General features: G+C 42.0%; 1 long non-coding RNA gene across 1 annotated transcript; it reads right to left on the bottom strand.

Moving 5' to 3' along the window:
- Positions 1–1,364: 1,364 nt before the first annotated feature.
- Positions 1,365–26,754, bottom strand: LOC139010501 (uncharacterized). Its single transcript, XR_011471524.1, has 8 exons — positions 25,965–26,754; positions 15,411–15,461; positions 14,283–14,785; positions 12,924–13,102; positions 3,617–3,723; positions 2,544–2,668; positions 2,114–2,315; positions 1,365–1,684 (listed from the first exon to the last, which is right to left on the bottom strand). It is a non-coding gene; the product is annotated as an uncharacterized lncRNA (long non-coding RNA).
- Positions 26,755–27,660: the final 906 nt, after the last annotated feature.

Raw genomic sequence — 27,660 nt, 5'->3', positions numbered from 1 at the left:
TCAAGAATCTATCTGAAATATGTAAGGATTTGAGATATTGTATAGAAATGAGCGTCAGCAACAACACCTGATAATGATGTTACCATTTAGGATCTTTAAAATCTTCAGGAGGTGCCCTGGCTGGCGAATACAGTGGTTAGAGCGTTGGCTCTCACACCAAAGGGTCTCGGGTTTGAATCCCAGTCAAGGGCACGTATCTGGGTTGCAGGTTCAATCCCCACCCTGGTTGGGGTATGTACAAGAGGCAACCAATCAGTGTGTCTCTCTCATATCAGTGTTTCTCTCTCTCTGCCACTCCCCCTCCCCTTCCAATCTCTCTAAGAATCAATGGAAAAAATATCCTCAGGTAAGGATTACCCAAAAAATAAAACCTTCAGGAGGAAGCTCACTCCGGTTTGCTCTCCTCTAAGGAGGGTTGTGTGCTCAGGTTGAGGGCATTTTTTAAATGCTTTGGATCAAAGGGATTTTAACCAGAGTTTTCAAAGGTTAAATGCAGTTTCTTGGGTAGCTTACTCTGAAACTAACACTTCTTTCCAAAATGCCCAGCTTTTGTTGTGATTGGAGTTCTTCCAGAAAGGGATATATGTTTTATGAGTTATGCTGATAATGAAAGAGATCAACGAAACAACATAAATCCTTTATTTTAAAAAATAATTGTTTAATAAGTAAATAGTTAAATCTTCACTATTCAAGCTGCCTTTCTTTGACAGGAAAGTGACCATTTAAGAACTGATTTGATTTTAGTCTCCATTTAAAAACCCTTTTATCTGGTTGACTTTTGTCTTTCTGGCAGTTCTCCTAAGTGTGGGGCGGGAGTGCCTGGTTTATTTCCTCCCCCTTCATTCCCATCTGCACCTCTCTTCTCACTGCCTCCTCTCATTGCCAAAAAAAGCAAACGTGTGAATCTTCTCACCTGTAAACTTCCAGTTGCAGGTGGAAGTACCCAAGTTAAATTGATTTCACCTTTTGCCTACCTCTTTAGGAACACAGAGAGGAACTATCCTCTCCTAATTTTAAGCATGCAATACATGCTTGATACAGAAAACGTTTTAAAAGCAGGAACGTATAAAGAAGATGGGCACTAATCACCCAATTTCCATTACCCAAAGATGAATACTGTTTTGGAGTATTTCTACACAGGCCTTTTCTTTCTTTCTTTCTTTAATGCTTGTCGGGTGTCTTAGTTTATATATTTTTTCATCATGGTTGTGATTGCTTTTCTTCCAAGTATAATAAATACACAAGCATCTCTCTGTTTTAATCCAAATCTCATAAACATGTTTTATATGTAAAGGGTGTCCCAAAATTCATGCAAGAAGTAATTTTGATAGAAAACACAGGTTTATAATTAAAAAATCGTAATTTTTTATTGATTCATAAAGTATACAGTATAGGGTTATGTATGGAATAGCATATCGGGTAAATGGCCTCCACGGCTTTGCTGGCACATACACACTCTTTTGTTGAAATTTTCCATGACCGTTTTGCATAAATGTGGCTGTATTTCGATGAGGCTCATTTTCATCTTGATGGCTTGGTTAATCGACAAAATTGTCGAATTTGGGGTTCAGAAAATCCACGAGTGATTGTTGAGAAACAAATGCATCCACAACGTGTCACTGTTTGGTGCGGATTTTGGGCTGGAGGCATCATCGGACCATTCTTTGAAAATTCGAAAATGCAGCTGCTCAGGCAATAACAAAAGAGTGCGTATGTGCCAGCAAATCCGTGGAGGCCATCTACCCAATATGCTATTCCATACATTACCCTATACAGTGGGGCCTTGACTTACGAGTTTAATTCGTTCTGAGACTGAGCTCGTTAAGGAGCTGTTAACTCAAATTACTCTGTCAACTCAATGCAAAAAATCGGCCGAGAGACAGCTGGTATCTCAAAAAACTCATTAGTCGGGACACTCTTAAGTCAAGGCCCCACTGTACTGTATACTTTATGAATCAATAAAAAATGTACAATTTTTAATTATAAACCTGTGTTTTCTATCAAAATTACTTCTTGCGTGAATTTTGGAACACCCTTTATAATACTTCATCTAAGGGGTGGGATCATGATATACTTAACCATTCCTTATTTCTAGATATTTAACAAATCTTACCTGTGTCATCTCAGCAATGTTATCCACAAGTTCGCCAAAGCACAAATGGCCAGGCAGGACTGTCAGCCACAAGATCTTCGAAGGTCGCTTTGCTCACCCATCAGAAGCTAAGGGGGATGTCTGTAATGATGAACTGCCACTGTGCCAGAGCATGAGGATGAGGTGCCGGAAAGGGCAGCGAAGGAGGGCCAGAGGACACGTTCTAAAAAGACAAGTATAACTTCCAATAATAAAGGCAAAGCCCCACAAAACACTTGCTCAGGAAAGTCACTTACTATGTACCAGCAGAGCAGACAGACATCTCAACAAACAATCCTGGCCCGAAGATGTAAGTGCAAAGATAATCTAGAAATGAACCAGGAGTTCAGCCAGCACTGGGGAGGTAGGGGTTAAGTGCCTGGGAGGGCTCCACAGAGCTGGAGCTGCTTACCTGTGTCTTGACAGATGAGGAGGACTTCACTGGACAGACCAAGGAGAAAACAAAGGTAGGCAGAGGGAATAGCATGTGCAGGGACTACATCAGCAAGGTGTGTTCAAGGACGCTCAACCCAGGCCCTGAAATGAGAGAGGATGGGGTGAGCTGGGAAGAATGGCTGGGGTAGGACCTGAATGCCGTGTGTTGTATGACAGAGAATTTGTCTGGTCCTTGTCCTTGGTTCTTCAGAGGGAAACACCAAACCTTTGGAATTTCCTGAGTGATTCTTTATTACTTATGGTGGGTCCCTGACCACACCTGAGTTTATGCTAACAATACGACTCAGGATGTGGACTCCCCACAGACCATGTGATTAGAAGGTTGGGGTTTTGAGCCAGCTGACCGCTTGGCAGTGGGCCTGGGGCTGGAGATGGAGTTTAATCATGCCCACATAATGAAACTCCCTTAAAACTCGAGACACCAAGGCTCCGGTGAGCTTCCTGCTTGGTGAGTGCGTGAGTGTGCGGGAGGGCGGTGCATCCTGATTCCACAGGGAAAGTGCACAGAAGCCCGACATCCAGGATGCTCCATCATAACTGGGGAGCGGCCCTACGTGTCTCTTCCTGTGGCTGGTCCTGATGTGTAACCCTTTCTCATTAAACTATCACCGTGAGTATACCACTTTCCTGAGAGTTCTGTTTATCAAATGTTCTAGCAAAAGATCATACCTTAGGTAATTAAGGGGACCCCTGAATTTGTAGCCAGTTGGTCAGAAGTGTGGGTAGCCTGGGGATCTCTGAACTTGTGCCTGGCATCTGAACTGAGAGCAGTCTTATGAGGGACCGTTCCCTTAACCTATGAGTCTGTGCCAACTCCAGGTGATCTGCAGAGGAATCACATAGCAATTATTGCACCACTCTAAGGTAGTTCGGATATTATTTTGAAGGAGTTTAAATACGGGAATATCAACTATTAGAAAAATCACTCTGTGGAAGTATAAAGAATGGGTTAGACAGGAAGGAATATGAAGGGGGGAGGGGTCATAGATTGCTGAAGATCAGGCAGAAACAATAAACGGGCCGACATACAGCATCAGGAGTGAAGACGAACTGCCATCATCTCTGAAAGAAGTGTGTGAAGGGGCAGATCAAAGAGCAGTATCCCCAGGGGTTGGTTCTGCCAGGGTGTGTCCAGCCTGTGGTGGAAGGAAGGCAGCAGTTTATTGGAAACATCACCTTCAATGATCCAAAAGCTAAAAGATTTATATCTTCTATAAAAAGGACTAACAAGATACATTTTCCTTTTGAGTCTGTGGGAAGAGTTTAAAGATGTTGAATAATACAGCATATTATTGTGTGCTCACCCCTGTCCCCAATTTAGCACAGAATTTTGGGACACCCTTGTAACATTTTCTTCTTTTTCCTTAATTTATTCTATTTGTGCTTATTTGTTTTTTATTATAAATCAATGGTTCTCATTGGGGGTTGGGGGAGTGGCAATTTTCCTCTCCAGGGGACATTTGGCAACGTGTGGAAATATCTTCGGTTGTCAAAACTGGGGAGTGGCACTGAAGCTAGTGGACAGAGGCCACGGATGCTGCTAAGCATTCTACAATGTACAGGACAGCCCAAGAAAGAATCATTTGGCCCCAAATGTCAAGAGTGCCGAGCCTGAAAAACCCTGATTTAAAAGAAATAAATTATAGAAAAAATGGAAATCCCTGTGTGCCCACTGAGAAAGGGAGAGGAGATTCAACTCTCCTCTCTTTACTCTCCTTTATTCACTGTGGTAGAAAATAAGATCAGGAAAAGCCTTTCCAGAAATAAGATTAGATACAGGGCGAGGCTTGTTTCAGCCCTGACCAAAACATAATGTAACAAATACTCCCTCCCTCATTTGGTCCCTTTAGACACGGCCTCTGGGGGTCCATCCTGCAAGATCTTCTACAGAATATAGTATGAGTTTAACATCTGTTGGAATAGAGTCACCAAAGGTAGGCTTATTAAACAAGATGACCTATTTCAAATCATAGTTTTATAAACAACTTACAAGAATTTTAGGTTAATTAACCCAAGAAATTGAGATAGTGACATGATGCTTCAATGCAAGAAAAAATTTAACCAACTGAAATAAGTGAAAGTTACCAAAACAGATGGAAAAAAGCTTATTTTTTTATTTAAAAAAAGAACACTAATATTTTTCAACTACATGCTAAGTACTATCCTCTACACTGGTGATAAAATATCATCTCATGTGAGGAAAAAATCATGTAGGATGCCTTCAAGGATCTCATAATCCAGAATGAGAAGCGCACACATTAGCAGATAATGTTCATGAGATGATGTGGTGGGACCATGGAAGATAAGTTTTTTCAGTATAATTGCAGCAGCAATGAAATAAAAGACTCAACTGTTAATAGCAACACTCTTTTCATCACACCCGAACTATGGTTTATAACCATGCAGTATGAGCTGAGAATGCCATTTAAATAGTCAAGTAAACTTGCCCTACCAGATTTAAAATATATTGCTGTAATAGGTCACAGTAATTTGAATGGTATGGAATTGGTTTAAAACAAGGTAGACATAATAGCACAGAATACAGAGTACAGAAACAGAACATACTCCATCATATATATGGCATTTCAAATCAGCGAAGAGATAATGATCTCAAAATAAATTTTAATTCAGAGGAAAAATGTTATTATAGCCCCAGTTCTCCTTAATACCAAATAAATTCTAGTCGGGTCAAAGATTAAATATTTTAAAAACACATGCAAAAACAAAAAAATATATAGGTATTTTTTACATCTTGGGGCAAATAAGATCTTTCTAAACATGACACCAAAGCTAGAAATTCTGAAAAGAAAATGTTGATAGATTTTACTAAATTAAGATTTTTTTAAACTTCCAAACTATGAAAAAAAAAACCTGTCAAAAACAAATATAAAAAGTGAAGCAACAAAAAAATGTTTAAAAACTACGTCATCTGAATTAATACCTGAACACATATAAAGATCTCTTATAAATAAGAAAAATATGACTCTCCCCCATAAAAATGGGAACATGAAATGAAAATGCAATTCACAAACCAAGATATGCAAATAATGTGGAAAGATATTGTTCTTTTTAATAGTCAAAGAAATGCAAATTTCATCACGATAAATGATAGTGAAAATTTAAAAGACTGAAAATTACAGTATGTGCAGAAGACATATATATACTGAGAGTGGGAAAATAACTGGGTAGAAACCTACTGGATGGGAATTTGGTAATATATGTCAGAAAGTCAAAGAAGAAAATAATAAAGGCAGGTTGAGGGGGAAAGGAGACGATACAGGGAATACTTTTGAACTAATGCATCCTTTTCTAGGAATTTACCTCAAATATGCCTCTGTTGTGTTTATAATGGTGTGTTAGTCTGCTATGGATGCCATAACTAAAAAACACAAATTGTGACTTAAACAACAGACATTTATTTCTTGGAGGCTAGAAGTCCAAGATCAAGGTGTTGGCAGGGCTAGTTTCTGGTGAGACCTCTTCCTGGCTTGCAGACAGCCAGGTCTTTCCCCTGTGTCCTCACATGGCCTTTGCTCTGGTGTCTCTCCTCTTCATATAAAGATGCCAATCATATTGGATTAAGGCCTCACCCTTATGACCTCATTGAACCTTACAGTCACACTGAGGTCTTCAACATATGAGTTCTGGAGGAACATAATTCAGTCCATAACAAACAGTGAAAATTAAAAACAACCTAAAGTTCTATACTGTAAAATGTTATGCAGCCTTAAACTGGAATTGGTTTAAGTGATGAAGTCACCCTGGCCAGTGTGGCTTTAGTTGGCTGGCCGTTGTCCCGTGCATCAAAAGGTGGCTGGTTCGATTCCTGGTCAGGGCACATACCCAGGTTGCTGGCTTAATCCCCAGTAGTTGGTGAGGAGGCAACTATCAATACCTATCAATGTTTCTCTCTCCCTCTGCTTTCCTCTCTTTAAAATCAATAAAAAACGTATTTTTTTAAAAAAAAGTGATGAAACCGATTTATTAATATGGAAAGCTGCTATGATATGACATGTTTCTTAAAGGTTTTAAAACAATAGGCTTAGTATGAACACACTTGTGGGGAAAATATATTATATGTATATTTGAAAAATAAAGTTTATGCATCCCAAAGTAAACAAGGTAACATCCAGGCAATGGAGTTGTGGAAAATATATGCATTTAACTTTATATTATAGTGCATAATATATAATGAATATTCTCACCTTTATAATAAAGGAGAAAGAAGTTATTTACAAAAGGACAGTTCAGTCCCAAATTTATTTCTTCCAGGATTATTTAAATAAAGTTCAATTTCTGATTACTAATTTTTTGCATAAATAATTGCAGATTATGAGCCAAAGTGGCTCTACAGGGTGCACCAGCAAAGAGGCCACTGACATGAGGCAGATTATAAGCTTGAGTGCAAGTGATTCATTTGGGGGGAAATTATGAACCTAAATAAATATTAATTAACTAATAGAATTTATGGGTGTACTTAGTGGACACTTGGCAATCATTTTATTAATTTGATCATGTTAGCCTGTCAAGCTAGATAATTTAAGCCAAAAGGCCCTATTAGACAAATACAAAATAATATACTGACGAATTTCAGAGACAATTCATTCTCTTTTTAGCAGCTCGGAATCCAGTGCTCAACTTCAACATCAACCACACGGAATTCTGGGGGTAAATCCACCTTACAACTAGGAAGAAACCAACACGACAGTCTATGTTTGTTTAGCTCCTGATTGGTTTACCAACTAATCCAGTCCTCAGAGTGACAACTTTTTCCTTTTAGTGAAAAATCATCTCAATTTGCTCCTTATTTTGAGTTAGATTTTGTATTTAAAAAATAAAAATTCAGCTCTGGCAGATAGCTCAGTTGATTAGAGCGTCGTCGCCATACGCCAAGGTTGCGGGTTTGATCCCTGGTCAGGGCACATACAAGAAGCAACCAATGAATGCATAAATAAAAGTGTCTCTCTCTCTCTCTCTCTCTCTCTCTCTCTCTCTCTCATCAATAAATAAAAAAAGTATTTAAAAATTTAAAAAATTTTTAAACCTAAATTCAAGTCAGGTCCTTCAAATTTGAAGAGCTCAGCAATGAAATGTCACAGAGTGGTGACAGTCATTCAGACCAAGCAACACTCCCAGTGTGGTTTGCCATTCTGCATCATTAGTGATGCCTGTGTTGTAGGCAGAATTCCGTAACACAGCTTGATTTGCCTAAACTCGAGAAACACCTCTCTCCTTGTTAGATGGGAAGGTGGCATCAAGGGTGGAATTCATCTCCTGGTTTGTCACTATCTTCAGAAGTATGGCTCACTGATTCATCAGAACAAGTGAAGGCATGTTGTCTTCCAACCTCTCTTGAGCTGATCAGGCAGCTGATGGCAACCTTGCGCGGTCCTTCAGCATATGGGTTGCATAATCTATGGGGGATTCTGCAGAATATGTTGATAATCACTTCCTCTGACATTCCAGTTAATTATCACTATTGATTCTTTAATACTTAAAAAATACATGATGCTTAATTTGTTCATGAATCAGTGGTTTAATAAATGCCAGTGTATATATTAAATTATGTTAATGTTTAATATCTTTTATGAGCAGTCAAGAGTACATTAAAAATTAAAATAAAATTAATTCCCACTTTCCCATTCTTACACTGTAGGTAATGTTATTTTACACTGTACAAATTGATGTTCGGTATTTGGAATTAATGAACTTTGTGATTTGTTTACTGCCTGGGGTGTTATTCATTACTTTTTCAATTACTGTAAAACTTTATACATCACAACACGAGACCCTAAGCAATCAGATAAACAGTGCTAGGGAGTTTTTCCTTTTAAATGGGATCATGTAATAAAGGCAGAAGACTAAATTAACATCTCTAATATGCCAGCCAGAGACACTGGGTTTCTCATCGGTGGGCTTGCGAAGAACCTTCCAGAAGTGAACCTTTCAGAACCAGGATGCTCAGGAAAACCTGGTCTCCTGCCCTTGAGCAACTGAAAAGTCACGATTTTGTCACCCACAGCACTCAAAAGCAAGATTCCCTAGGACCCAGTGTAATAGCTAGAGGCAGCTGAGATTTTGAAAGTACTGCCATGTCGTATCAGCCTACAAACTTTCAGAACTGCCAGGCCCTAAATGTGTCCATGTGTTTGATTTCTTTTCCTATTTCTTTTAGTAAGCACGGACAAGATTCCCAGCACTGCCCTGGGTTCTAAGGGCTGAGGGAACATACCGAGATGATACCGCCCCGCCTCCCCACCCCACCCCAGGGTTTGTTTGTTTGTTTGTTTGTTTGATCTCCTGGAAACCCTGTGTCATTCCCAGGAACGCACCCCATGTAGAACATCGCCCCTGCTGGAAAACTCACAGGGAGGCAAGAGAAGGTTAGAGGGGGCCTCACTGAGCTGCTCCCACAATCACAGGAGAGGGAGAAGAGCAGTGAGGAGTGAGGAGAAGCCCTTGGCAAGGTGACAGAAGCAGCAAATGGGCTCAGTGGGAGTCCAGGTTGCACACCAGTGAGCCAGCTGGAGGAGGTCAATACACAACCAGGAGGGCCCAGGCTTCCTCCAGCAGCTCAGCCCACTCTGCCTGCTGACCCTCAATGTGCCAATAGGAGGGGGAGCTTTTCGATTGGTACGAGGGATCACTATTCAATGGCAAGAATGAAGGCAGGAAGGAAAGACCTCTCACCTCCACAAAAAAAGAGACCTGATGACAAGTTGCTGCATTACTAATGCCCCAGAGGCTGGGGAGCCTGTTGGCTACTGGGGCTGGGACCAGGCCACACAAAACACCAGAAGGAAGCTGGTGGCAGCTGTGTAACTAATGAGCGTTTATTGGTCCTTTGCAAAGTTATACAAAATGCCCATCACACAAGGAAACATCAAACTCTAATTGTAGGCATTTTATTTCTGTATCAAACATATAACGGAATCTCCGTTTTCTAGAATTTTCCTAATTAGTCTGTTCTGGCATATCTTAGCCATTCTGTGCTCACCCCTTTGGTCATCCTGGATTGGAACAGGTCCCCCCAGTGCCATGGCCTCCTCAGTCACAGGGATGGTCCCAGTTCACTCGTCTGTCGTATAAGCATCTATCTGGGCTGAGCCCTCACTTCTTATCCCCGAACCTGCTCCTTGCTTATAGCCTTTCCGAGACCCTTGGACTTCCGATGGCTTCTCTGGGCCTTAACCCTTCTTCCTGCTTCCTCCTTGATTTAAACCCATTCCATCTATGAGGCCTGTACAGACCCCTCTAGGAGCCCCTTGCCCAGGACAGGTCTCCACAAGCCAGCCCAGTCCCTCCGACCGAGCTGACCAAGGCAGTTGTGGATAATTTGCTTTTTGGAGCCAAGGAAAAAAATCTTCTTTTGCTTCAACACTTCCAAAGACCCCCTGGTTCTTCCTGGATGGTGAGGGAAGGTGTGGACCTCAGGGTCTTCATTCCAAACATCAGTGAAGGCTCCAGAGTTGTGGTTCACCCCAAAATGTGGCCCCTCAGATAATAGGACCAGACACTGGACTCCTTGGCTTGAGTTACCTCTCTCGTCATTTGATGTTTTCTGATAAGGGACAATACTATAAAATTAAACAAGCAATCATGTTCCAGTAGTTGCAAGTTCTGGGGAGTGGCCTGTTATAACTATCTATAAAAGGTCCCCAAAAGCTATATAGCCCCTGGGAAGTAAAGATGACTTAGGGCCTCTGAAACTGCCACAATTATTTTGTTAAATAAATCACGGTCCCCAGACATACCCCGATAGTTCAGGGATAATCTTTAGAACCTGGCTGTGGTGACCTCATTGTAGTGAATAGGATGTGGGTTCTGAGAAGTCAGGACTAGTGTTCAGTTCCAGGGTAGTTCGTGGCTATAGTGCCTTCAGTCCCAGCTGGACCCACGCAGTCCAGGGACCACCAGACCCTGTGGGAAGGTGGCAACAGGCTGGGAAAGTGACCAAAGGAGGGTTCAGGGATATGTCCCACCTCAGTCTCTGGAATAGGTGTGCCACCTGCCCCAGTTGGAAGAACTAGTGAATTCCCAAAGCTGAACGTCAGAGTGCCGATTTCTCGAATATAGTGGGCAGCAGCCTGGATATTTAGGGAACCACCCATATCATTTCCCTTCTCTCTCCTGGGAGAGCAGTCTACGTCCACACATCGGTTCCCAGGAGATCAATCTCCAGAAGCCCCGTGAGTGCAGGTTACAGGGTCAAGGTTCTGCTGCTTCAGCTGCCAGCTCAGGTGATGAGGCAGAGAGCCAGAATCACAGAGGCACGTTATGTGGACTTACACTGCTTCCATGGCAACACACAGACACCATGAAAACAACTGTGAAAAGTTCAGCCATCTTGATGTATCTGTTCATCTTAAGCTTATTATCACTTTAAATGGTCAGCTTCTAACGTGATCTGATTCTTGCAACTTGCATTTGATTTTTAAGTTTAAAATATTAATGAAATGATTTACTTAGGAATTCACCTGGTGTCTATTTTTTTATATATGGTTTTTGCAACAGCAATCCCAAATTCTTGAAGGACTGTTTACTTCCATTATTTTTATTTGTAAAAAATATATTTTTATAATCTATTTTTATTGATTTCAGAGAGGGAGAGATAGAAACATTAATGATGAGAATCGAGCCCGCAACCCGGGCATGTGCCCTTGACTGGAATTGAACCCCCACCTTTCAGTCCACAGGCCGACGCTCTATCCACTGAAACAAACCAGCTAGGGCTACGCCTCCATTATTTATTGATTGCTTTCTGCTTTTTTTGTTAACACAGGGAGGTCATTCATTCTCAAAATGTAAACTCTTGCAATTGAATCAAATGACTCAGATCTCTGCCCCCACCACCATCCCCTGCCAGCCATGCGGCCAGGTCTCTCCTCAGAGCTCCAGACACCTGCACAGCTGCCAAAAGCACATCTCTACGTGTCCACATGTCCTGTTGTATGAAACAAAACCTGTTCCTTTCTTTCCCAACTGACTTCCTTTTCTAAGTCTCCTATTGACTTCTATCAGCTACACTGTGCAAATATTCCTGTTTCCTTTGGGGATCCCAAACCCATTTATTTCATCACCCACTGGGTCCCATGAATTATACATAGTGTCATCATGTACTGAGTAAATGAGTGCATATTTTTCTGGGGAGAAGACCTCCCAAGCTTTCATTCTATTCTCAAAGGGTCTATGATCCTCTCCTCCTCCAAAAGGATCAAAATGGTCTGTCATTTAATCAATGCTATCATTATGTTACACTTTATGTTAAACCAGCCCCTTAGCTGAACCCCTTGCCTGTTCTCCTTTCAATCCATCTGTACACTGACGCCACCCACTATTTCTTCAGTCAAACACAAGTGCTAACGGCTTCAGTTCTCTCTCCCTCCTCCCAGTCTGAAGGGTCCCTAGGAGCTGGGCAGTGCCACCCCCCCCGCCCCCCCCCCCACTTTTATTCCTAATTCTCTGTGGCTGCTCTCCTACCTAGAACACCTCCCTTGCCCCTCTCCCCACACCTAGCCACACCCACATTTTAAGCAAAAGAAGCCTTCCAGACTAAGACCGTCCTAGATATAAGAGTTTGGTTTCAGACAGAAGACCCATCTGAGTGGGGATGTGGGCCTAGAGGGCTACAGGGCTGAAAACCTTGACTTGAGAGTTGTCTGCACAGAGTTTAAAATCTTGAAAAAAAGACGAGCTCTCGAAAGCTTCAACCTTGAGGATGAAAAGAGCTCTCAAAGGGAGATGAAAGCAGAAAGCATTCAAGTGCTTATTCTCAATTCTACAGCACTTCGGTGCCCGGCCCTGTGCTCCGCAAAGAGTGTCACTCCAACGCTTACAGAATGAATGTGGATGTTACATTGAAAACATGTCTGATGGGTGGTGCAGGAGTTGCATAGGGTCAAATTTGCCTGCAAAATATTGTTGCGGGACAGGGGACCTGGTTCTGATCGGGTCTGCCCAGGGCCGGCCAGTATTGTGTCGTTTCTTGATTTCGTGCAGAAAAGATTTCACAAGTCCAGGTGATTTTGAGGGTAAGCTTATTAAAATAATAAGCCCTCACTGGGGACACTGAGACAAGGAAGTGCTGAGCACTGAGGAAGTAACAGGAGAGGACAAGGCGGGCTTCTTTGGCTCACTAGGAAGTCAGAGAAAAGGGGGCCTTGGATACAGGTTCAGGGGGTTAGCTGTCCATTGCTTCCCTGGCTCCTAGTCTTGTGGGGACCCTGAGAGTTTAGAGATGCTGCCAGTGGGGGAAGGTGAAGGGGAAGAGAAAGACACTGTGTGTGCTCCCAGGAAGGAGAGCACATGCTGGGTCCTTGGTTTTGAGGGTTTTTACCTGTCTCTTGCAGGCGGGAGTCTTAGGGGAGGTCCCAGGGAGGGTTTCAGCAGAATACTCATCAGTTTTCCAGGTGTGCCCTTTCAGGGTCATGGTCTCTACGGATTGGTCAGCGCCTTAGTCACTGCAGCTGGTCCTGGTGTTGCCCACCTGGTTTTGCTGCTTTTCTGGGCCTGGATCTGAAATACAACAGAGGCCTAGATGTTATCTCTAGGGTGGTGACCTTCTCCAGCTGGCTGTAAGTGGCTTGGCCAGTTTGTTCAGCTCTCTATCTCAGTTTCCCCATCCCACTTGCCAAGGAATGTTTCCAGCTTTCACTATCCTGACTCAATATTTTGAACAAAGTAATTTGTAAAAAATAGGTGAATTATTTCCCTTGTCCTTGCATTAAAAATTGTTATTTATAAAAGCATGATAGTTGATAAACTGTTTAAAGTAGTGCATTAAGTCAAATGACATCCTTAATAGGTGCTCATTAAATAAACATCTTTCTATTAACATTTTTCATAGATATGATAATAAAGTATATCTAAAGTGGAGAGAAAAAAATAGACTTTGAATTAATAATTGGTAAATAATTATCTCAGGCATTTGCTTAATTACTGTTACTTATGCAACTACCCCAGGCATAATTTTTCAGGAAATTATTCATGTCTTCTTAGCAACACATTCAAACCAATATTATTGGTCTCTAAGTAGTAAATGTGTCCGAAGTTAAGTTAGGCATTTAATATTATGAGTAAGTATTAGTATTAAACTTGGAGCTAAAGAGAGAACAAAAACAGGCTGGTGCACAAATACATAAGGTCTGTTATTTTTGCAGGCAACTGAGTTGCCAAATTAGCTGTTACTGGGATGGAAGACCAAGCAGGAAGCTTGTGGCTCCGGGGGCTGGCCTCCTCTCTCTGCATCAGCAATGCTCACCAATATGACATCCCTGCAATGCTTCATCCTCCTCATTTGCAGAAGGTGATAGATAATAGCAAGGAACAGCAAGCTCGGTTACTTGCACCAGCCTCCAGGCACACAGTTGCCATGGAGCCAGGCCTCTACTGCCTCCCAAATCTGCAGCCATTTTTGTGTAAGTTTCCCCCAGGGCTTACTCATGCCCTTTGGACCTCCATGCACAAGGGCCCTTTAAAAACCTTTCAACGAGGCTTCCTGAGAGCTCCTGAAACCTTCATCCCCAAAGCCGCTACCCACAGCGTTCCGCCAGCATTCGGACCACCCAGCCCCATTGTGCCCCAAATCTAGCAGAGAATTTCCAAGTAGGAGGAGCCAAGGATAACTGCTTCTCTCATTTTACATGTGACAAAACAGAAGCCTGGAAAATCTAAGAGCTGGCCCAAAACTGTGCACCTGGTTATGGTGTGGCTGGGCCAGAACTCCGATCTTCTCCCCACAGAGTAGGCGCCGCTGTACCCCAGTTCTCCCAGCTGTTAGTGATGTTAGCGAAGTAGAGCTGGCTTTTCAGCAGGTGAAAGCAGGTCCCTTAGGAGTCCTGAGAAGCATCTGAGACTTTTGTTATTTATTAGGAAGGCATTGCTCCCATTTACTGGAATTTTTTCCTTTTACAAATTGACTCCTGTCCTTGCCAAACCCTTCCCATTGATTTCCTTTGGAAATGACCTACTTTGACACCCTTGACCTTGTTGCCCAACTGTGGGCGTGGGGATTCCTGCCCTCCAGACTCCCTTGTAAATGTAGTGAGCACTGGCAAAGAATGGGAGGAAAAGGCCGGAGATTCAGAGGTCTTATGATGCAGCCAGCAGCCAAGTCCTTGACCTTCGAGCAGCCTTGGGTGCCTATGCTTTCAGGAAAGGCTTGAAGGTGGCTCAGTGCTAGCGTGGCTCAGAAACGCCCTTCAAAGAAAAAAAAAAGAAGCTTTTCAGCTGGATAAACTTTGTGTAGCCCTTGTCCTGCCTTGTTTCCAACTTAAAGCTCCCTCACCCCTCACCCTTCCTCACTGGTTTAGGCAGTTGGCCCGATTTGTCAGCAACCAAAGCAAAGACCACGGGCTGGGCTGACTCACTTAGGAACAGTAATTCCTTTCAGAGAAGAGTCCCCATTCATTTAGGCACCAGAGCAATTATTTGCTGGCTGACAGTTCTAATTACTTTTTACTGCAGGTAGGTAACTGTTCCAGAAGCCACGCTAATAGGATTACTGGTTTCTGAAGGGCTTTTGGAACAAGTAATTTTCAAGTAGTCAGCTCAGCCTGTTCAGTGAACTTTCCACTCGGGGTAAATTCCTTCCTCTGCGGCTCCTCATGGCAGGCAAGGTGTGGGTCCTTGGATGGGGCACTTTGGAATGCAGGGGTATTTTTCTTCCATGCTCCTTTGTTTGAAAAGGGGACCAGAGCAAATCATGCTTGAAGATTTTTCATGAGCTTGCACCAAATCATTCTTCTAATTTTCAACTACTCTGGTGGTTGGTATTACATTTTATTAGCCAGCCCACCTTTTTAGCAGTCGTAGGGTCACTCACCTTCCCAGTCATGGTGTCCCATGGTCACTTCTCCCTCCATGCTACCCATTTCTGAAGGGAAGTTAAGGAAACAATAAACCCAGAAGACCTTTGAGTTGAGGTTCCCACCAAGATTAGCAACTGTTTTAGACTGCAGATAATGATTTTGCAACACGGTTCTCTATTTGATAAGAAATAACCCTTCTGAATGCTTACCAACATTTGACTCTATCAGTTGGTTTGACATTTAACAGAGTTTAAAAAGCTCACCCATAATCTGTTGGGAAAAGTGTCGTACTGAGAAGTCATTCAAGGTGTTTTTGCTCTTGTTATTATGATTACTTAAACATTCCCACCCTCTGCATTGCCATCCCCTAGTTAGCTGAACTAGGGTTTTGAGTGGGTCATAATTGTTCTCTTTGTGTCCTCGAGTTGGCCTATCCTGGCACCTGGCCAGGAGAAGCAGAAAATACAAAGTTATATTATTGGGAGAAGACTGGGCCTAATGTGAATCTTAACAGCTCAAGAAGATGCAGTTCTGCTTTTAAGTAGATGAGAGCCCCGAGTTCTTGGGAATCAAGAGAGGATGAACTATATAGACTATTTCTTTTTCTGCTTCATTGAAAGATAACTGACATGTAACAGTGTAAGTTTGAGGCATACAATGTGACGATTTGATATCGCCAAATGTTTACCACAGTAAAGTTAGCTAACACCACCAGTCCCTCACATAATTACCATTTGTTTGTGTGGTAAGCCAACTTCCAGGTATCCTATATAATAAAAGGCTAATATGCAAATCGACCAAATGGCGAAATGACCAGTTGCCATACTGTGCACTGACCACCAGGGGGCAGGCGCTCAATGCAGGAGCTGCCCCCTAGTGGTCAGTGCACTCCCACCTCTGCAGCAGTGCTAAGGATAGGTCTCTAGTCTATCCTATATAATAAAAGCCTAATATGCAAATTGCCTGAACGGTGGAACCACCGGTCACTATGAGGCGCACTGACCACCAGGGGGCAGACACTCAAAGCAGGAGCTGCCCCCAGCCAGCCAACGCAGGTGCCAGTAGAGGCCCCCGATCACCCCACCAGTTGCCCCGCAGAGAGAGGCAACTGTCAGCGGCAGGGGGCGGGGCTGGTGAGCTGGCGGTGCCAGGCTGGCCAAGGTGGGTGCCAGCGGGCCTCTCCTCCCCCCTGCCAATCACCCCATAGATCAGCCCTGACCGCCAGCCAGGCTTAGGGACCCCACCCGTGCACAAATTCTGTGCACCAGGCCTCTAGTATATATAAGGTTAAGCGACTGTCCAACCAGTAGCTATGACATACCCTGATCACCAGGGGGCAGACGCTCAATGCAGGAACTGCCGAGCTGCTGTGAATTGGCAGTGGTGGTTATCAGGTGACACACCCCAGAACCAGAGAGGAGGGAGACCAATTCTGGGGTGCATCACCCGAGAATGGCCCTCTTGCAATCCAGGACCCCTCAGGGGATGTCAGAGAGCAGTTTTGACCCAATCCCTGCAGGCAAGGCCAAGGAACCCCACCTGCTATAGGGACCCCGCTCACTACACAGATGCCCTTCAAGCCATGGCACCACCCCAGGTGTGGCCGGCCAGGGAGGGACCCTGGGAGGTTGGCTTCAGGGCATGTCCAGCCCATCCTGCCCAGTCCCACCCCACCAGCCACCTTCTAATTAATTCCCTTTCAATGTGCACAAATCCGTACAATATAGTCACCGTGCTGTACATTAGCTCCAGAAATATACTACTTTATATTTAAATATTTGTGATCCTTTGTATTTCCTCTTTGATAAGTTGCCTAATCATGACTTTTACCCATTTTATTGGAGTTGTTTTCTTTACTTGTAAGAATTCTTCGTTAAATATGCATATATGATGTTACACAGGTTGAGCGTTAACCCATAAACCAAAAGATCCTCGGTTCGATTCCCAGTCAAGGTACGTGCCGGGTTGTGGACTCAGTCCCCAGTAGGGGGCGTGCAGGAGGCAGCCGATTGATGTTTCTCTCTCATGGGTTTCCATCTCTCTACCCTTCTCCCTTCCTCTCTAAAAAAATCAATAAAAACATATTTTTTTTAAAAAGAAACGTTTGAAATGCACATATCCCTGAGAGAGATAAGACATTAACCTAAATTTCACTTTAGCATATTAATAACTCATCTTTTCCAGAAAGTGAGCTTTAGGAGAAGGTGTACTGTGGAGGATACTAAATCAAGACCCTGAATGTCTGAGAATGCGAGCTATGACTCGAAGACCAGGGAGGAGAAAGTGGAAACCAGGGTGAATGGGTGTAAACCATGTCATAGTTTTACTAAGGGTCCGTTTACCACTGGTCAGAAACCTCCGGATTACTGCTTATCTGGGTCCACGAGACCCCTCCCTGGGGAATTCTAACAGTGCTTCACCGACACTTCACAGGCACCAGCAGACAAGAAACTATTTCTCCTTCAGCTAGATGTATCTTGGGTGATATCCACCCAAAAGGGAAGAAATCCTGCCCTTGGGTTCTGATCCCAATGTTTTTCTACTGGAAAGAGAATGGAAAAATCTCCACCATTGGTCAACACCCAGACCCTACAGGGTAGGTGCCACCACACATGGCCAGTTATCAAAGGATAGTTGTCTTTGAGGAAAGATTAAACTCTAGAACCCAGTAATATCAGAAAATGATCCACGTGTTCTATTAAAAATGACTTGCTGAAGATCAGCAGAAATAGAAGAGAAACTTAAAATGGATAACTGCTTTTATAAAGCACTTTTAAAGCTACAGGAGTTTAATTTTTTTCCTTCTACTGTCAACATGCCTTTAATGGCAACAAAAATGGAAATAGATTTTTCTCTATTGCCCCAACTTAGGATGTATTTCCAGAATAATTATTAAATACCCTCCAAAATGCCTCCCATTCGTAGTCTCCAAAACTGTTAAGGTGAACTGCATACAGGATTAGTTTAAACTTGCTAAAATCGTACTTTTGAATTAGAAGGAATCTCTGAATATATCTGGCCCAACCTCCCTTCCAGTGAAAAAATATAACCTACAAAATCCCCAACAGTGACCCCAACTTATGCTTTCGTTTTCACAGAAATAATGACCCAGTTTATTTCTTTTCTATCCAACTTATTCCATTATTAGGCATAACGAGCTTTTTAATTCTGTGTGTGTTTGGTGCTAGTTCACATTTGCTTTTACTTTTATTTCACCCTTATAACAATGGATGAGATAGTTGATACTATTTCATCTATTTTACAGATGAGGAAAAATAGGTGAGAGGGGTTAAGTAATTTGCTCAAATTCACACAGGCTGTGAGTGACAGAATTTTCATCCAGATCTATGAGACTTTAAAGCCCTAATTCTTTATTCCTGTTTTGCAGTTTCTTACCAGGCTTTGAAGAATAAATGTTGACTTTGCTTTTAACAGTAGCTTCAATTAAAATGTTCACTGGCACCTTATTTTTCCAAAATTGCCTAAAGAAAAATATTGTGATTGTATATTTAAGTGAAAGCCACAGAATGGGCAATTATTTTATTTTGGATTTATGTTCACTGGAATAGTCCACTGGCAGAACTGAAACTTTGAAATTTAATAGATACCTATACACTAACTTTTCAACACATAAATCACACATTTGTATCCCTTCCCCCCAAATCAGGTTTCAGCATTAGGATTACCTCAAACTTTACTTTTTTCCCCTTGAAATTTGAACCTCACAAAACACTTGTGAGATATTTTTCCTGTAGTGATTTATTTTTGTGAACAATTTTATTTCTATAAAATATATTATTGGCACTTGATAGTCATTTAATTTTCTGACAGCATATTTTAAGAGTAAAAGCAAATGTAGATGAATTATAGACATTTTGAAACATGAATTGAACTAGAAGTAAAAACCAAAAGCTTTCTCAAATATGTTTTAAATAAACTATTAGAGCCAGACTACAAAAGAATACTTTAAGTTTTGACCAGAATTTTAAATATTTGTAAAAATCTTAAAATATATGACCAAAATAAACAGAAAAATATGGAGGTCACCATCTTCTGATTGGGCTCAATGTGGAAATAATACTTTACACTGTTGCCTAAAGTCAATAATAACAAGAGTCAAACCGAGATAAAATTCTAAAGAAAGGGGATCTGATAATTAAATCATGAGATGCATTAACCTTCCAGGAGGCAGCAGGAAGAAGGTAATCTCAGCCTACGCTTCTATTCAGCAGTAAAGGGAGCCCTGAGAAGTTAAATGATTTGGATGCAAGTCCCCTATAGTCCTCTATGATTGATAAGGTGATGTTTTTGGTTCAGTTTTAAGTATCCATACAGATGAAAATTAGTTACAGCAAATGCTTGCACTGTCAGCATGTCCAAATGATGCCTTCTACTCTACTATAATAATCACATTTCCTCTTGAAAGGGATTAAAACCTCCACAAATACTGAAGCAAATTGAAAATCAGTGCGAAATAGACTGCAGTTTAAAGCTTCATGAAATCAACAACCTTAAACATAATTATCATTTTTGTCCCAGATGAAATTTCAGGATGCCCATCAAAAGCAATCCTTAGAATACTTCAATGTCTCCAATTGTATTAGTGGGAAGGGAGGCAAAAAAATCCTATTTGGATCTGTTTTGAACAAAACAAAGTTTAATTAGAGACAAATTCCATAATTTACTTTAGAATCAGAATCTTTTTTCTTCATCTTTTATTTGTAATATTTTAGTTATAATTTTGAAATAGCTGAAAAATGTTTCCCGCTATCTAACCTCCCCATGTTCACTGTGAACCAAAGTGCTGTGGAATTGGATCCTTTATGTGACAAAAGATAAACGCTAAGGTGCATCAGCAGGGGATGGAAAGAGTGAATTCCACACATCCTAGTTGCAATGGGAAACCATCTATCCTCATCACTTCCCAGCGATATAAAAAGGAAAAAGGAAGACTGTTGTATTTCACAATCATGTGTGAGCAGCTGACCGCAGCTTTCATAAAATATGCCTGCCAGCACTTGCACCCAATTACTTCAAAGACTCAGTCTCTTGATCCAAACAATTTCAAAAGCAAAAAAATAAAATGGTGCCTAGAAAATATTTATTGGGTTCAACAAACAATAAAAATTGGGGTGAGGGGCTTCTTAGATTTCTGTGGATTCTTTCCTAGAGAGCTAAAATTAAGAATTATCAAAGAAAATAAATTTCAAAATGCTGTATAAACTCCTTTGGAAATAAGCTACATATACATAAACAGATATTCTCTTCATCTGTGCAAAAACCATCTCCTGACACTAACAGATATAATACCCTGTTTTGGTAGTACCATTTAGGATCCTTAAGATGGCCCACCTAGTTTAACAGTGGGAAGTACACAAGTATTTTCCACAAAATTGGTAATTTTCTAGTTCTTTGAATGGGTGGTGGGTTCACTTTAATATTTTGCTTAATAATTTACATTTACCATATAATTTTGTAGGTATAAATATTACACAATCAAGGTGTTTTAAAAGAACATAATAGCCTTGGCTGGGTGGCTCAATTAGTTGGAATGTCATACCATACACCAAAAAGGTTGTGGGTTTGATGTCTGGTCAGGGTATATACCTAAGTTGTGGGGGGTTCGATCCCCAGTTGGAGTGCATACGGGAAGCAACCCATCAATGTTTCTCTCTCTCCCTCCCTCTCTCTAAAAATCAATAAAAACATATCCTTAGGTCAGGATTTTAAAAAAAGAGAACATAATATTTTCCTTTTAAAAAGCTATATTGTAAGAGAAGCTGTCCTTTTTTCATTTAATTCCTCTTTTTCTTTCAATGGTTGTTGATTCAAGTGTTCAACATATATTTATTTAGCGACTATTATGTGTCAGACATGGTTGTTAAGTATTGAGGCATAAGTAAATATATATAACAAAAATCAACATCAATAAAAATACAGTTCCTGTCCTCATGCAGGTTACAGCTAGTTAGCTGTGAGCACTGAGCTGAGGGGTAATTCTTTGCAAGCCTGGTACCTTTTAGAGTGCATTGCCCATGGAAGAATCTCAATGTTTCCTAGTGATTTTTTATCATGTTTGCTCTGCCTGTAGATCATTTTTAGGGGTAGATTCTTTATGTTGTAATCATCTCATTTTACCATTTAAAATAGACTTCATCCAGCAACAAGGAAATCTGTCATACTGGATTCCTAAAGCCACTTGGAATCTCATCCTTTTGGGAATCTCAATAACCTTGTTTTACTAAAATAATAATCATTGCAACAAGTTTCCAGGTAGAGGTAGGGAGTTGCAGAAGTCTACAAATTCTGTTTTGTATTCAGTTTCCTCTATTCATATATAGAGGAAATTCTCCAATGACAGCTTCCCCCCCATTCTCTGTGCCCTTTAACATACAAGTTTTACACAAATTCAGAGATCACAGGGTCCAGATGACAGGGTTCCATCTAAGTCTTTCTGCAATAAAATTTAGCAAATGCTGGTGTTAATTAGGAAGAGCAGCACAAGGGAAGGAATACAAAGAAACCCATGATACACTGCTATGAAAATTACTCATGCAATCACTACGCATTCTCTCAGTGAAAATGTTTTCAAGATAATAAACAAACATTTATTGAAACATCAATTGTACTAAATTTCATGGGAAAATGTTTCATGGAAAATCTCATTTATGTACTCCAGATCAGAGTTGAATTTAATTATACGTTTCAGGTAGAACAAAATTTAAAACAAGAGACTACAACTTCAAAATGTCAAAGACTAGGTTTGCCAATATGGCATATTATAATTTGAAAAATGCTATTATCAGTGATTAATTAGAATGCTTACCTTAAAGAAAAAACAATGCTAGAATGTGTTTTGCCTTCCAAATTCTAGTAGCAGAAAAATGGCCAGTTTTTGCCTTAGAGTCTTATTTGATAAAATAAAAAACCAAACAGTTCAAGTATTAATATAGTTCCCTTTAATATTAGATGATCAATTACATATGAATGACTACATACACACTTATCGATATAGAGATCATATGTGTTCACACAGTGGTAAACACTAACCACATCACACTGAAGAGGATCTTTTGGATTTAAAGTTTTTTTGTTTTGGCCCTGGCCAGTTTTGCTCAGTGGATTAGAGCGTTGGCCTGGGGACCGAAGGGTCCCCAGCTTCTATTCCGGTAAACAGGCTCCTCCCCAGCAACCAATCATGTGTTTCTCTCACATCAATATTTCTGTCTTTCCCTCTCTTTTCCACTCTCTAAAAATCAATGGAAAAATATTCTTGGGTGAAGATTTTTTTAAAAAAGTATTTTTGTTTTGGTTTTGAGAGAGTCAGAAAGTCTAGACTTTATGACAGGGTTCAACATAATTATTTTATGTATATATGTTTTTCTGGGAGGTTTCTGTGGCTTTTATCAGACCCTCAAAGGTGTTGATGACCCTGTCCTCCCCCCACACCCCCAAAAAAGAACCCCACTAAGAAGCATGACTCCAAGAGATTAATCAGTACTCACATTCTAAGATACCTGCTATATAGAATTAATAAACATTGTTGAATGAATAAACTTTTTCTAGAATATCACTGAACTGCTGATGCTGTCATCAAAGATAAATGTTGAATAGGAAAGACAAATCAGGAAAACAATGACAAATCAAGACTGACTACTATATGCAGGACAGGTGTTAGTCTTTTGTTGTTGTTAATTTGTTTTTAAGAAACTAATCAGAATGACAAAAGATATACAGAATGATGTAAGAATATTAGCAAAGAAAATATAGTAGTCAATGTGTTATAAAATGTATACTAGAATTTTTGAAGGTGAAAGCCTTTCCTGGGTTTGAAGGAGTTTTGACATACAGTTTTTAATTTTCCATCTACAATCAGGAGAAGACCAGAAGTATAAATGGTAGGGAGAAGCGGCATAGAAGGAAGTTTTTTCAGTCTTCAGTTATTGGGAGGAGAGTACCAAGGGGAATGCAAAGCAATCCAGTGCTTCCTGAAGAGCACACTCACTAGCTCCTTGGTATGGCTGCCTTTTGGGGGGCAGGGGGAGAGAGGGAGAATGTAGAGGTTGCTGACTCCAGTGCCCTGAAACTATTAAACATCTTTAAACAGATATTGGCCAAGAAAGGAGCAAATGCCTTGAAAATTCTAGTTCACATTTGGGGAACACTCCCAATAGGAATATTTGGAAGCATTAACTTGGTACACATCCAAGCCAGTACTGTTGCCACTTCCTTGTGAGGTTTCTGAGGAGTCCCAACAGAAGGTCAAGTCCAACTAGAATCTATAGCCTTTCATTTTGGTAATATGAGTTTTTGGAAAGTAAGGTATAACTGCTTACTGGTGTCTTATTTACTGTAGAAAAATATGTAGGAGATACATGATGAGACCAATATTGGAGAAGATAGTCCAGGAATTGAGCCCAACCATGGTGACATTTGTGGCATTTTCATTCCTCACCCCTAATGTAAAGTATGAAAATACTGTCACTTAAAGAGAGTATAATTTCTTGGATCTTCTCTAATTCCACTGCTAATACGTTCAGATTATAACGAATTTGTAGACCAGCTACTGCAATCTGGTTCAACTTCTAGTTCTGTCTCCATGGGTGAACCGGATAAGTTATTTATCTTCTCTAAGCTTAACTTTCCTTATTTGTGAAAAGGAGTGAAATAACAGGGTTTTTGTGTGCAATAAATGAGATAAACTATAAGTAAAGATACTGCTTGGCACACCAGAAGTGCTCAGTAAATACTAGCCATTATTCTTATAGTGATTGCCTTCATCAGTGTCCCTGTCTACAGTTTCTCTCTAAAATTCACCTCCCACTTTGCTGCCACACAATTATTCTTAAACTAGTGGCCCGGTGCATGGATTTGTGCACATTGAAAGGAACTTAATTAGAAGGTGGCCGGTGGGATGGAACTGGGTGAGAGGGGCCGGACACACCCTGGAGCCAACCTCCCACAGTCCCTCCCCTGCCAGCTGTACCAGAGGCGGCACCACGGCTCAAAGGGCGTCTGCGGGGTGAGCGGGGTCCCTCCAGCAGGTGGGGTCCCTCAGCCTGGCCTGTGGGGATTGGACTGAAACCAGCTTTCTGACATCCCCCAAAGGGTCCCAGAGTATGAGAGGGCACTCTGCAAAGTTGCTGTCGTACAGGGTGTGGAACGCAAACGCAAGTGTGCAGTAAACCAGATTCGGGGCTGACAGTGCCCCAGCAACAACATAACCCACCGCTGAAGGTGAAATCGCGTGGCCCCGCAAGGAATTGGTTCTGGGGTGTGTCACCCAAGAACTGCCGCTGCCAAGTCACCGCAGCTCAGCAGCTCCTGCGTTGAGTGTCTGAGTGTCTGCCCCCTGGTGATCACCGCATGTCATACCTATCAGCTGGTTGGACAGACACTTAGCCTTATCCTATATAATAAAAGCTAATATGCAAATAGACTGAACGGCAGAACAACCGAACAACCGGTTGCTATGACGTGCACTGACCACCAGGAGGCATGTGTGGAACATGGTGGGTGTTGGCCGCGGCAGGATGGTGGAGCAGGTGAGCAGGGGCGCTAGACCAAGGCAGGGTGCCAGTTGCTGTCATCGGGGCAAGCCTCTGGCGGTTACTGAAAATTCTTTGCTCTGTTCACACCTGCTGCTGGCACCAGCCCTGCTCGCACCTGCTGCTGGCGCTGAATCACTTGGCGCCAACAGTGGGTGCAAATGGCGGCTGTCAGCCCTGATCGCCCCTGAGGGCTTCTCTACCTCCCCCTGCTCCTGAGGGGCAATCAGGGCAGCAACTGCCACTTGCACCCACTTACGGCACTAGCCCCGCTCGCACCTGCTGCTGGCACCGGCCCCAATCGCTCCACACCATCAGCAGGTATGAGTGGTACCAGCGCTGTCAGTGCATGGAATCGAGTAACCATATACTATTACTAAAAGTAGAATGTGGTAACGGAAGAGGATGAAATGAAGTGCTTTGGAAGCACAGTGGAGGGAGAGGTTATTTTATGACTGTGCATTTGAAGAAAGCTTTACGGATATTAGAACTTTTTGGACAGAGAGCTAGGCCAAGAATGCAAATGAATAAAGAATGAGTGGGGAAAGCAAAGACTTAAGAACAATTTGTATGGCTCAATTTACAAGATGGGAAGGGTACTAGGTTATTAGGCATGACAATGCCAGATTATTGAGGGACCTGAAGGAACTCCTAAGAAATCTGGATTTAATCCTAGAAGCCAGGGGAAGCCATGGTAGGCTTGAGCAAGGAAATGATATAGTCAGAAGTGTGATTTAGAAAAGCTACTCCATCAGCTGGCCGTAGATGGAACTAGGTATGGAAGACCAATAAAGACTTTTACAGGAGTTAGGAAAAGAGCAACAGGGCCTTGAACTATGATGGTGACAGCAGAAATGTAAAGATGAAAGAATGTAAAAGGGGACAGACTGGAAAGAGAACTGCAATGGGGCAGTGGAAGAACAGGGGTTCCCCAAGGACAATTCAGGGGAGTCCATGAACTTGGCTGGAAAAGTACAACATCTTTATTTCCACTAAACCCCTAAGTGAAATGTAGCATACCTTCAATTATGAATATGGGCAACAAATCATGGCAGCATTAGGCTTCATCAGACTGGCAAATAGTAACATGGTATAACAAAGACCTTCTTCACTCTGAAGTGACTAAAAGTTTGGTAAAGCCTTTACTGGAGATAAAGATTAGAATTAGATAGGTAATTTTAAATACACACATATATATTTTTTAAAGAACCCATGTGTGGAGACCGAGAGAAGGAAGAACAATAAAGATGGATAAAATGATCACTTTGACTTTGGATGTGCCGAGTTTCAGGTGTCAGCCCACACTTATCTTATACAAGAACATCCATTTGTCCAGTAACCTCCAGCTGCAGAGAACCCTAATCACCTCTACACAGTAAGAACCTTCACTTCCCATTCTGCTCATCCTCCCAGCTTGTGGCACTGAAAACAGTCCAAGGTTGACCAACTGTCCCAGTTTGCCTGGGACAAAGAGGCTTTCTAGGGCATGGGCCTTTGAGTGCTAAAACCAGGAAATTCCAAGGCAAACTGTGATAAGCTAGTGACCCCAAGGGCCCCAAATCTGGCTATATGCTATATATATGCTAATAAGACTGCATTACTATTATGCCTTCAATTAAGAAAATAAACTATGATCCCTACGGTTTATTTTGGCTCTGAGTCTGTCCATCTGTTCTTCCCACAAAGTAGAAAATCCTGGAGGAAAAATCTTCCCCTCTCAAAGTCAAGACAGTTAAGGGCACTCAATAAGTGCTCCAGGAACCAGAGAGCCTTATGTCAGTCATTTTTACAGTGTACACAGTGCTGGCAACACTCACACCTCATGCAACCTTCACCAGCAGGCTGTGCGACCGAAGAAACCCAGGCTCTGGGAAAACACGGTCCTCTGCTCTGTCTACTGCGCACAGCAAGCGAAGTGCCGGCTCCCGGCTCCGAGCACCGCGGCTGCCAAAGAACACCGTGTGTTCCACAGAAGCACGGGCGGCTGTTGCTATATGGAGATTATGCAAAACTGCAGTTTCCTTTCTTTGGCAATGTCCATGGACAGTGTACTGACACACAATAAAAAGGAGTGTTCCTTTTAGGGTGCCAGTGATGTGTTGCCTACGGAAAAAGGCATAAAAGGCAGTAATTAAAATACTCAAAATTGGTGAGATCAGGTGAGAGGAGCAACAACTTACAAACCAAAAAAAAGAAGGCAAGTGGTACGAAGATTATACTCTCACACCCGGCACCTAATCAGAACATCTACCCAAGGCAGTGAATGCACCTGTATTAGTCAATACGGGATGGCATCGACACGCCCATCGGTGCCTGTATCGATCAATCCAGGAATCTTGGCCGGGGCTGGGAATGGGGAAAACCCCAGGATGTATAAATCAGGGGGGTCAATTACTCCTAAGGCTTTGTAAACCGGAGAGGCCAGGCCTTGCTGGGTTTACGGGCAGCAATTCACCAACCACCTCTCCCTGTAGCCATGGCAACGCCCACGCCGAGGCAGCGCCAGCATTCACCTTCGGATAAGCCACAATCCACCGAACTTGCACCTACGCAGCTCAACTAAAACCAACAAGGACGTCGCCTCCCGCCCAACAAAGGCAGCCATGGCTTCTCCGTGTTCCTCTCTCTAACCCATGCCGGGAACATGTTCTTTAATTCTTTACAGCCGTGTCCCCGGCAGAGAGGGCGAGTCCTGAGCGACGGCCACTTTTGCTAC

The sequence above is a fragment of the Myotis yumanensis genome, unplaced genomic scaffold (genome assembly GCF_028538775.1).
Source record: "Myotis yumanensis isolate MYYU_CA2020_CCGP unplaced genomic scaffold, mMyoYum1.0.hap1 SCAF_1, whole genome shotgun sequence".
In the NCBI taxonomy this organism is placed as follows: Eukaryota; Metazoa; Chordata; class Mammalia; order Chiroptera; family Vespertilionidae; genus Myotis; species Myotis yumanensis.
This window is presented reverse-complemented; position numbering and strand designations above follow the sequence as displayed.